Below are 10,890 nucleotides of genomic sequence, written 5' to 3' on the forward strand. Positions count from 1 at the left end.
TTCTAACCTTGTAAGAGGGAATTAACCCCATGGGTGAATTGAATTAATATGTGCTCTTATTTGTGAGGGTTGCGTACGCACGAGGTAACGAGACTCCGTACATAGCTACTAATTATGCTTATGTCCGAGTAGTCTTAGGTTCACACCATACCTTATTGACACTGTTATTTGATTATGCTTATTATTTGCCTTGAATAGAGTTGAGATTGAGGAATTCAAAATTTAAAAGTTTCCAGTTTGAATTTCTTATATTTGGAAAGAATTGAGGAATATTATGATAACCTTGAGAAATCTATGTCACTCGCATCACAAGTATATTCCGCGAGCGAGGTAAATTTCACTACTCTCATGGGAGCGGGTCGTTCACCTCAACAGGTTAATAGATTCATCTATGGTTCGTGTCGTTCGACCCTCGGCAGTGCACGCAGTTTATGTATATGTATTTTGGATCGGGCCGTACGTCCTCGGCATAATTCGTGAGTAATAATATTTGGAGCCCAATTATACTTGATATCATTTTTATTGGCTTGAGAGGTTAAATGATTCAATGATGAAGATTAATTTGGGACTTACTATCGGAGAAAGAATTGTTTATTTATTTCTTGTTATTGAGTTTTAATATCATTTACATACCCCTGCTTATTTAGAGTTTCAGTATTTTATTATTAGCCCATAGTAAGTGTCGAAATCGACCCCTCGTCACTACTTCTTCGAGGTTAAACTAGATACTTACTGAGTACATGTTGTTTATGTACTCATGCTACACTTTTGCACTAAATGTGCAGGATCTGAGGTAGGTGCATCTGTATATCAGCCTGACGCACATTCTTGATTCTACGAGACTCTGCGGTGAGCTTCCTTCCGAGCCCGTTCTGCAGGAGCCGAAGTCTTTCTTTTGCTTTGTTTTCTGTCTATTTCACTTCAGACAGTAGTGTAGTATTCTTTTGTATATTCTACTAGTAGCTCATACACTTATGACACCAGGTCTTGGAAATTATGCTAGTAGACACATGATGGTTTTGGGTTATTTTCCTTATCTCATTTGCTCTTAAAGTTAGTATCTCTCACCTTATTAAGTTTTTACTTTCTATTTATGAATTAATTAAAAATAAACTATTTTAAAAATACTAAAATAAACAATCATGTTGTTAGTTTATTATTGGCTTGCTTAGCGGTAGCGTTGGACATCATCACGGCCTATAGGAGAAATTGTGTCGTAACAACATGATAAATTGGGTCATGACAACATGGTATTAGGCACTAAGTTCACGTAGGTCTCACAAGTTATGAGCAGATCTAATAGCGTCTTGTAGAACGGTGCGGAGACATCCGTACTTATCTTTGAGAGGCTATAGGGTGTTAGGAAACTACTCTTTCTTCATATCCTATCGTGCGGTTAATGTTATGCTAAGCATCTTTCTCTTATTCTCTCATAGATGGTGAGAATTCACACATCGGATGTTCCAGACCTGGGAGGAGCTGCTCCCCCTGTTGCTAGAGGTCGAGGCAGAGGCCAGGGTAGGGCACCAGCCCGAGGTAGGGGACAAGAACGTCCCAGAGTTGCTCCAACTATGCCACCAGCGGATCTAGTAGAGGATCCTATTATTGAATAGCAGGGCAAGATGCCTGCGGCAAAGCCAGCCCTGGTAGATTTCATGTCAGTACCGAGCTTTCAGGAGGTCATGGGAATATGCTACAGTTCATGGATACTATGATCTAGACTGGTTATTTCCAGCATACCCAGCCACATCTCAGGTGGGAGGGGGAGCACAGACCTTTATAGATCAGGCTCCTGGGCATGCAGCCCGTGGCAGCAGCCATACCTGATCCCAGACCAGTTGCGGCCGGCGAGCCGTAGATGTTATTAGACCGATAGACTAGGATACACCCTCCTGTCTTCGGAGGTGAGCGACATGAGGATCCCCAGGACTTCATTGACCGGTGAGGGACAGACTATATAACATGAGTATATTAGAGTCCCACGGGGTGGATTTCACTACTTTCCAATTTGAGGGTAGGGCCCGTAGGTGGTGGAAGTCCTATCTTCTCGGCAAACCAGCAGGTTCTCCTCCCATGACTTGGGATCAGTTTACATGCCTTTTCTTGGATAGATATATTTCGCCCTCTTAGAGGGAAGAGTTGCGGTTTCAGTTCGAGCAGTTCAGCAGTGTCAGATGTCAGTGACCGATCATGAGGCGAGATTCTCTGAGTTTTCTCGCCATGCACTTTTGATACTTCCTACTGAGGCGGAGAGAGTACGGAGGTTCATTGTGGGGTTGTACTCAAGCATTCAGGCCACTATGGCCTGAAAGGTTGAGATAGGGACTTCTTACTAGCTAGTTGTGGAGATAGTCCAGAGGATTGAGGGTTATCGTCAGCGAGGCCGAGAGCAAGTGCTGCGGGACAAGTGGTTCCGCTATTCCAGATGGTTCAGTGGTGCCCCATCTGGGGGCAGGGGACAATTTGGGAGAGGTCAGCCTAGCAACCTACATATCCAGTATTGCCGCTTCCTCGGGGTGCTCCAGTGCGACCTTATTTCAGCGTCATGCCAGATAGTTCCGACCACCTACCGGCTATTCAAGGTTCTTCCAGTGGGTATTCATGCCATCAGGGTCAGACTTTAGGGCAGCAATCTACTACTCCGATAGGTTGTTAAAAGTGCGGGGATCCTAGCCACATGAAGAGGTTTTGCCTCAGATTTCGGGGTAAGGCAGTACAGCAGGGTTCTCAGCCTAGGATTATAGCAGGAGTTTCCACACCAGCCGTCTGGACACCCAGAAGAGGAGGGCAGGTTGGTAGGGGCCGTCCTAAAGGTGGAGGCCATGTAGGTGAAGGCCAGGTAGGTGGCGCTCAAGCTAGATTCTATGCTTTCCCCACCAGATCAGATGCAGTGGCCTCAGATGACATGATCACAGGTATTATTTCTGTCTTCGGTAAGAATGCTTCGGTATTATTTGATCCAGGGTCTGCCTATTCATATGTGTCATATCTATTTGCTCATTTCCTGGATGTTCCTCGTAAGTCCTTAGGTACTCCTGTTTATGTGTCCACTTCGGTAGGCGATTCTGTTATTGTGGATTGGGTCTATCGGTCTTGCATTATTCCATTCTGTGATTATGAGACTAGAGCGGATCTTCTGTTGCTCGATATAGCCGACTTTGAGATCATACTGGGCATGGACTGGTTGTATCCAAATCACGCCATCCTTGATTGCTATGCCAAGACTGTTACCTTGGCGATGCCAGAGTTGCCTAGATTAGAGTGGAAGGGTTCATCTGTCAGTGTATATAGTCGGGTTATCTCTTTTCTGAAGGCTCGACACATGGTTGAGAAGGGTTATTTTGCTTATCTAGCCTATGTTCGGGATACTACCACAGATACCCCAGCGATTAATTCTGTACCCGTAGTCCGGGAGTTCTCCGATGTGTTTCCTTCTGATCTTCCAAGCATGCCGCCAGATCATGATATCGATTTCTGCATTGATTTGGCTCTAGGCACCCAGTCTATATCCATCCTACTGTACCGTATGGCTCCAAAAGAGTTGAAGGCGTTGAAGGAAGAGTTTGAGGAGTTGCTAGTAGAGAGGTTCATCAGGCCATGTATATCGCCTTAGGGTGCACCAGTGTTATTTGTGAAGAAGAAAGATGGGACTATGCGGATGTGCATTGATTACTGCCAGTTGAACAAAGTTACCATTAAAAATAAGTACCCGTTACTACGGATTGATGATTTGTTTGACCAATTGCAGGGTGCCAGGGTGTTCTCTAAGATCGACTTGAGATCGGAGTACCATCAGTTGAAGATTCAAGATTCGGATATTCCGAAGATTGCTTTTCGGACTAGATATGGCCATTATGAGTGTCTAGTGATGTCCTTCGATCTGACTAACGCTCCGACAATGTTTATGGATTTGATGAACAAGGTGTTCAGGCCGTACATTGACTCGTGTGTCATTGTCTTCGTTGATGATTTCTTGATCTGCTTGCATAGCATGGAGGAGCACGAGCAGCACTTGAGAGAAGTGCTTCAGACCTTACGGGAACAGAAGATATATTCTAAGTTCTCCAAGTGTGAGTTTTGGCTAGATTCTGTAGCATTCTTAGGGCATGTTGTATCGGGTGAGGGTATTAAGATAGATCCCAAGAAGATTGAGGCAGTTTAGAGTTGGCCTCGTCCTACTACGGTGACTGAGATTAGGAACTTCTTAGGGTTAGCAGGTTATTATCGCCGGTTAGTGGAGGGCTTCTCATATATTGCAGCACCTTGGACTAGATTGACCCAGAAGGGTGCTCCGTTCCATTGGTCCGATGATTGTGAGGCGAGCTTCAGAAGCTCAAGCCCGCATTGACTTCAGCACCGGTGTTAGTGTTGTGTTTCGATTCAGTAATGTATACTGTGTATTGTGTCATTTCATGCGTTGGTTTAGGTTGTGTACTGATGTAAGAGGGGCGAGTTATTGCATATGTTTCACGTCAGCTGAAGCCCAATGAGAAGAATTATCCTGTACACGATTTATAGTTGGCCGTGATTGTTCATGCTCTTAAGATCTGGAGGCATTATCTTTATGGGGTGTCATGTGAGGTTTACACTGATCATCGTAGCTTGCAGCATTTGTTCAAGTAAAGGGATCTCAATTTGAGGTAGCGTAGGTGGCTTGAGTTACTAAAGAACTATGATATTACCATTCTTTATCATCTGAGCAAGGCAAATATAGTTGTAGATGCCTTGAGCAGAAAGGCGGAGAGTATGGGTAGCTTGGCATTCATTTTAGCAGAGAAGATGCCATTAGCTTTGGACATTCAGTCCTTGCCTAACAAACTTGTGAGGCTGGGCATTTTAGAGCCCAACCAAGTTCTTGTATGTGTCGTTGCCCAGTCTTCACTATTGGAGTAGATCAAGGCTCGTCAGTTTGATGATCCACACTTGTTGGTTCTCAGGGAGACGGTACTACAGGGTGGTGCCAAGGAGGTCACCATCGGTGAGGATGGTGTTCTACGACTCCAGGGTCGCCTATGTGTTCCTAATTTTGATGGCTTGAGGGAGAAGATTCTAGAGGAGGTACACAATTCTTGGTATTCTATTCATCCAGGTGTCACGAAGATGTATCGTGACCTGAGACAACATTATTGGTGGCGGCAGATGAAGAAGGACATAGTGGAGTATGTTGTGAGGTGTCTAAATTGCCAGCAGGTTAAGTATGAGCATCATAGGCCAGGTGGCCTACTCCGGCAGATGGCTATACCTAAGTGAAAATAGGAGCACATTACTATGGACTTCGTAGTTAGGTTGTCGTGGACCTTGCAAAAGTTTGATGCAGTTTGGGTCATTGTTGATAGGTTGACCAAGTTGGCACACTTCATTCCGATGGTGACCATGTATACTTCAGAGAGGTTGGCCCAGATTTATATTTAGGAGATAATTTGGTTGCATGGTGTGCCTGTTTCTATCATATCAGATAGAAGCCCTCAATTCACTTCGCATTTCTTGAGAGTAGTAAAGAGTGAGTTGGGGACCCGTGTAGAGTTCAACATATCCTTTCATCCACTGACTGATGAACAGTTGGAGCGGATAGTTCAAATCTTGGAGGACATGCTCAAAGCATGTGTGATTGACTTTGGAGGGCAGTGGGATCGATTCTTGCCTTTGGCCGAGTTTGCTTACAAAAACAATTATCAATCCACCATCGAGATGGCTCCATTTAGGGCTTTATGTGGTCGGCGATGTCGTTCTCCCATCAGATGGTTTGAGCGCAATGAGGCTAAGTTATATGGTACTGATTTGGTGAAGGATGCCTTGGAAAAGGTAAAGTTGATTCAGGAGCAACTTCGTACAACATAGTCTAGACAAAAGAGTTACACCGATCAGAAAGCACGTGATTTATCATTTATGGTGGGCGAGAAGGTTCTCTTGAAAGTCTCGTTGATAAAGGGGGTCATGAGGTTCGGGAAGAAGGGCAAGTTGAGCACAAGGTTTATAGGTCCATTTGAGGTGTTGAGACGAGCTGGGGAGGTTGCTTATGAGCTTGCTTTGCCTTCCAGTCTATCAAGCATTTATCTGCTTTTCCATGTGTCTATGCTCCGGAGGTATCATGCCTACATGTCACATGTGTTAGACTTCAGTATGATCCAGTTAGATGAGAGCTTGGGTTATGAGAAGGAGCCAATTGCCATTATTGAAAGGCAAGTTTGCCAGTTCAGGTCCAAGAGGATTCTACGGTAAAGGTTTAGTAGAGGGGCCAACCAGTCAAGGAGGTGACTTGGGAGTCCAAGGAGGACATACGGAGTAGATATCCACACTTATTCAACACTCCAGGTATGATTCTAGACCCGTTCGAGAACGAACATTTGTTTAATAGGTGGAGAATGTAACGACCCCATCGGTAGTTTTGCTTTTTAGAACCTCTTTCCCCTAAATAAGACTCCTCGTATATGTTTTTACTATTTTATGACTCGCGTGGATGGTTAGTTCAGGATTTGGAAGGGTTAGGGTTGAAATCGGAACAGTTGGTTCCATAAGTTGGCCTTAAAAGGCTAAGTTTGACTTTAGTTACGTTTTGAGAAAACAATCTCGGAATTGGGATTTGACAGTTCCAATAGGTTTTTTATGATGATTTTGGACTTAGGTGTATGTTCGGATCTGGTTTTGGACGACCCGAGAGCGTTTCGGCGCTAATCGTGAAAGTTAGCTCTTTAAAAGTTCTAAAGTTCTTTAAATTTGATTTGGAGTAGGTTTTAATGTTATCGAGTTCCAATTGGTATTCCGAGATCGGGAATAGTTTTGTATGGTGATTTAAGACTTGCACGCAAAATTTGGTATCATTCCGAGTAGTCTAAGTATGATTCGGTGCGTTCAGAGCGATTTGGAAACTTGAAGTTCATAACTTGATTCAATTTGGTTTTGGGGTGTGATTCTTGGTTTTGTTGTTGTTTTACGCATTCCGAGAGCTCGAGCAGGCCTGGATTATGTTTATGGACTTATTGGTGTAGTTGGACGGGTACCCGAGGGGCTCGGATATGTTTCGGACCACCCGGAGCCAAGTTAAAGAAATCAGATTTTACAGTTCTGGTTTCCTTCTTCGCATTTGCGTAAGCCCTCTCGCGTTCGCGAAGAAGGATTTGGGCAGTGAGGCAATTTTCCCTTCGCGTTCACGAAGAAAAAAGGGGTCTGGGGAGGGTTAGTGCCAATTTCTCTTCGCGTTCGTGATGGTGCCCTCGCGCTCGCATAGGGCAGGGTTGGTACGCCTTTGCGTTCACGAGGTCCTCGTCGCGTTCGTGTAGGCCAAGCTTTTTTGGGCCTGGCTATTTGCCTTCGCAAACACGAGGCCTCTTCCACATTCGCGAAGAAGAGGGTAGTTGGGTAGTGTGTTTTAAAATCGGGACTTAGTCATTTTTGGATTCATTTATTGCACTCTTGGGCAATTTTGGAGCTGCAAAAAAGGGGATTTCAACCTAGCTATTGAAGGTAATTAATTTCTATCTAATGTGAATTTAATACATATATTATGGGTAGATTTTAACAAGTAAATTTGTGAAAATCATGGGTTTAGATAAAAAAACCTAAGTTTTGATAAAAATGGGATTTAACCACGAAAATAATTATGGAATGGGGTAAAAATTATATTTTTTAGTTCATGAGGTTATGGGTAACAACTTTCTTCAAATAATTTCGAAATCCAAGCATGTGGGCCCGGAGGTGAATTTTAGGAATTCTTCAATTGGGGTTGGGTAATCACTTTAATAGTTGAGATATGAACTTTTGAACATGTATTGACTATTTTATATAACATTTGACTAGTTTCGAGTCGTTTGACACTGAATTGAGGGTTTAAGCACAATTGTGGGTCGAAAAGTAAGTTTTGAGACAAGGTAAGTTTCTTTTCTAACCTTGTAAGAATGAATTAACCTCATATGTGAATTGAATTAATATGTGGTCATATTTGTGGGAGCTACGTACGCACGAGGTGACGAGAGTCCATACGTAGCTACTAATTATGCTTATGTCCGAGTAGTCTTAGGTTCACACATGCCTTGTTGACACCGTTATTTGCTTATGCTTATTATTTGCCTTGAATAGAGCTCAGATTGAGGAAGATTTAAAAGTTTCCAGTTGAATTTCTTATTTTTGGAAAGAATTGAGGAATATTATGATAACTTTGAGAAATCTATGTTAACTCGTGTCGCAAGTATATTCCGCGAGCGAGGTAAATTTCACTCCTCTCATGGGAGAGGGTCGTTCGCCTCGACAGGTTAATAGATTCATCTATGGTTCGTGTCGTTCGATCCTCGACAGTGCACACAGTTTATGTATATGTATTTTGGATCGGCCCATACGTCCTCGGCATAATTCGTGAGTAATAATATTTGGAGCCCAATTATACTTGATATCATTTTTATTGGCTTGAGAGGTTAAATGATTCAATGATGAAAATTAATTTGGGACTTACTATCGGAGAAAGAATTGTTTATTTATTTCTTGTTATTGAGTTTTAATATCATTTACATACCCCTGCTTATTTAGAGTTTCAGTGTTTTATTATTAGCCCATAGTAAGTGCCGAAGTCGACCCCTCGTCACTACTTCTTCGAGGGTAGACTATATACTTACTGGGTACATGTTGTTTATGTACTCACGCTACACTTTTGCACTAAATGTGCAGGATCTGAGGTAGGTGTATCTGTATATCAGCCTGACGCACATTCTTGATTCTACGAGACTCTGCGATGAGCTTCCTTCCGAGCCCGTTCTGCAGCAGCCGAAGTCTTTCTTCTGCTTTATTTTCTGTCTATTTCACTTCAGACAGTAGTGTAGTATTCTTTTGTATATTCTACTAGTAGCTCATACACTTATGACACCAGGTCTTGAAAATTATGCTAGTAGACACATGATGATTTTGGGTTATTTTTATTATCTCATTTGCTCTTAAATTTAGTATCCCTCACCTTATTAAGTTTTTACTTTCTATTTATGCATTAATTAAAAATCAACTGTTTTAAAAATACTAAAATAAACAATCATATTGTTAGTTTACTATTGGCTTGCTTAGCGGTAGCGTTGGACGCCATCACGGCCTATAGGAGGAATTGTGTCGTGACAACATGAGAATTGGATCATGACACGGAATCCTCGATAGTGCATTTACCTAAAACCCGTTGACCATGTTCCTATACTTATTTCCTTAAAAATAAGAATACTTCATGCATTGATAAACCTTTCTAACTGGAATCAATTTGGTGTACACACCCTGACTTCATTAATGTAGTAAAAAGGAATTGGGACAATAACGACCTCTTAATAGCTACAAACTCCTTTGAGGATAAAGTTAGGACTTGGAGTAGAGAAGTCTTCGGTAACATCCACAAACAAAAAAAGCAATTCCTTGCAAAACTAGGAGGAATACAAAACAACCAAAAGTACCACACTAGCCTATTTCTACAACAATTGAAGGAAACCTTACAACATAAGTTTAATGATATTCTCAAATTTGAAGAAGATTATTGGAAACTCTGGTCTAGGGTCATGTGGATAAATGATGGAGATGCAAACACAAAGTTTTTTCATATTTCAGCTACAAATAGAAGAAGATTTAACAAAATTAATTTCTTCAAAGACAATATGGGTAATTGGATGGATGACCACAAATCTATCATACTCCATACGACTAGCTTCTTCCAGGATATATTTACAACTTCTCACACCTTCTCTACCTGGCATACCAAAACAAGTGTGACATCACCCTTCCACAAAATTGACCTTTTGTACCTAAATTACCCATTAATAGATACTGAAATTTCAAAAGCCGTCTTCTCCTTTAATCCATATAAAACCCCAGGGCCAGACATTTTACACCCCTTTTTCTTCCAAAAATATTGGAAGAACATTAGTGGAAAGGTTAATGACTTTTGTCATAAAGTGTTTAGGGAAAGTCATATACCTAGAGAAATAAATAGAACCTATATTTGCCTAATTCCTAAATTTGAAAATGCTAACAATTTAAGGAACTTTATACCAATTAGTCATTTGTAACACCATTTACGAAGTAATTACAAAAATCATAGACAACAAGATGAGACTCTACCTTACCAAGCTAATTGGACCACACCAAACTAGTTTCATCAAAGGAACAAGAACATGTGATAATGCTATTATAGTTCAAGAAGTGATGAAGTACATCAGGAGTTCAAAAACCAAGAAAGAACATATGATTCTAAAAATAGATCTTGAAAAAACTTTTGACAAACTAGAATAGTCCTTCATCTATAGGACCCTCAATTACTTCAATTTCCCCCAAAAAATGATCAAATTAATCATGTCTTGCATTTGTTCCTCCAGCTATACTATTCTGGTAAATGGAGCAAAATCAAAATCTTTCACACCAACGAGAGGAATTAGACAAGGAGACCTGATGTCCCCTTATATTTTTATACTTTGCATGAAAATGCTCTAAAAATTGATAAATTACAAAGTAGACATTAGGAGATGGGACACAATAAATATTACCCCAAAAGTCTCCCCTTTATCTCACTTACTTTTTCCGGATGATTTTACTCTAATGGGAAAAGAAAATACCAAGACTGCTCTCACTATCCTTAATTGCCTTGAGGATTTCTGCCAATTACCAGGACCGGTCATTAATAGAGCAAAATTCAAATTGCTTGTGTCTTACAATTGATCAAAAATAATAAAAAATAATCTTACATCCCTTTTCAACATAAAGCTTAGTGATAATTTTGATACGTACTTAGGCTTTCCCATCTTAAACTCCAACCGCAAACCAAAAGATTACCAATTTGTGGTTGAAAAAATGAGGGCAAAATTAGGGAGTTGGAAAGCAAAATGGCTCAATACTGCTGGAAGAAGCACCCTAGCCTCCTCTACCCTTAATAGTATTCCG

The sequence above is a fragment of the Nicotiana tabacum genome, chromosome 7, assembly GCF_000715075.1.
Source record: "Nicotiana tabacum cultivar K326 chromosome 7, ASM71507v2, whole genome shotgun sequence".
Taxonomy (NCBI): domain Eukaryota; kingdom Viridiplantae; phylum Streptophyta; class Magnoliopsida; order Solanales; family Solanaceae; genus Nicotiana; species Nicotiana tabacum.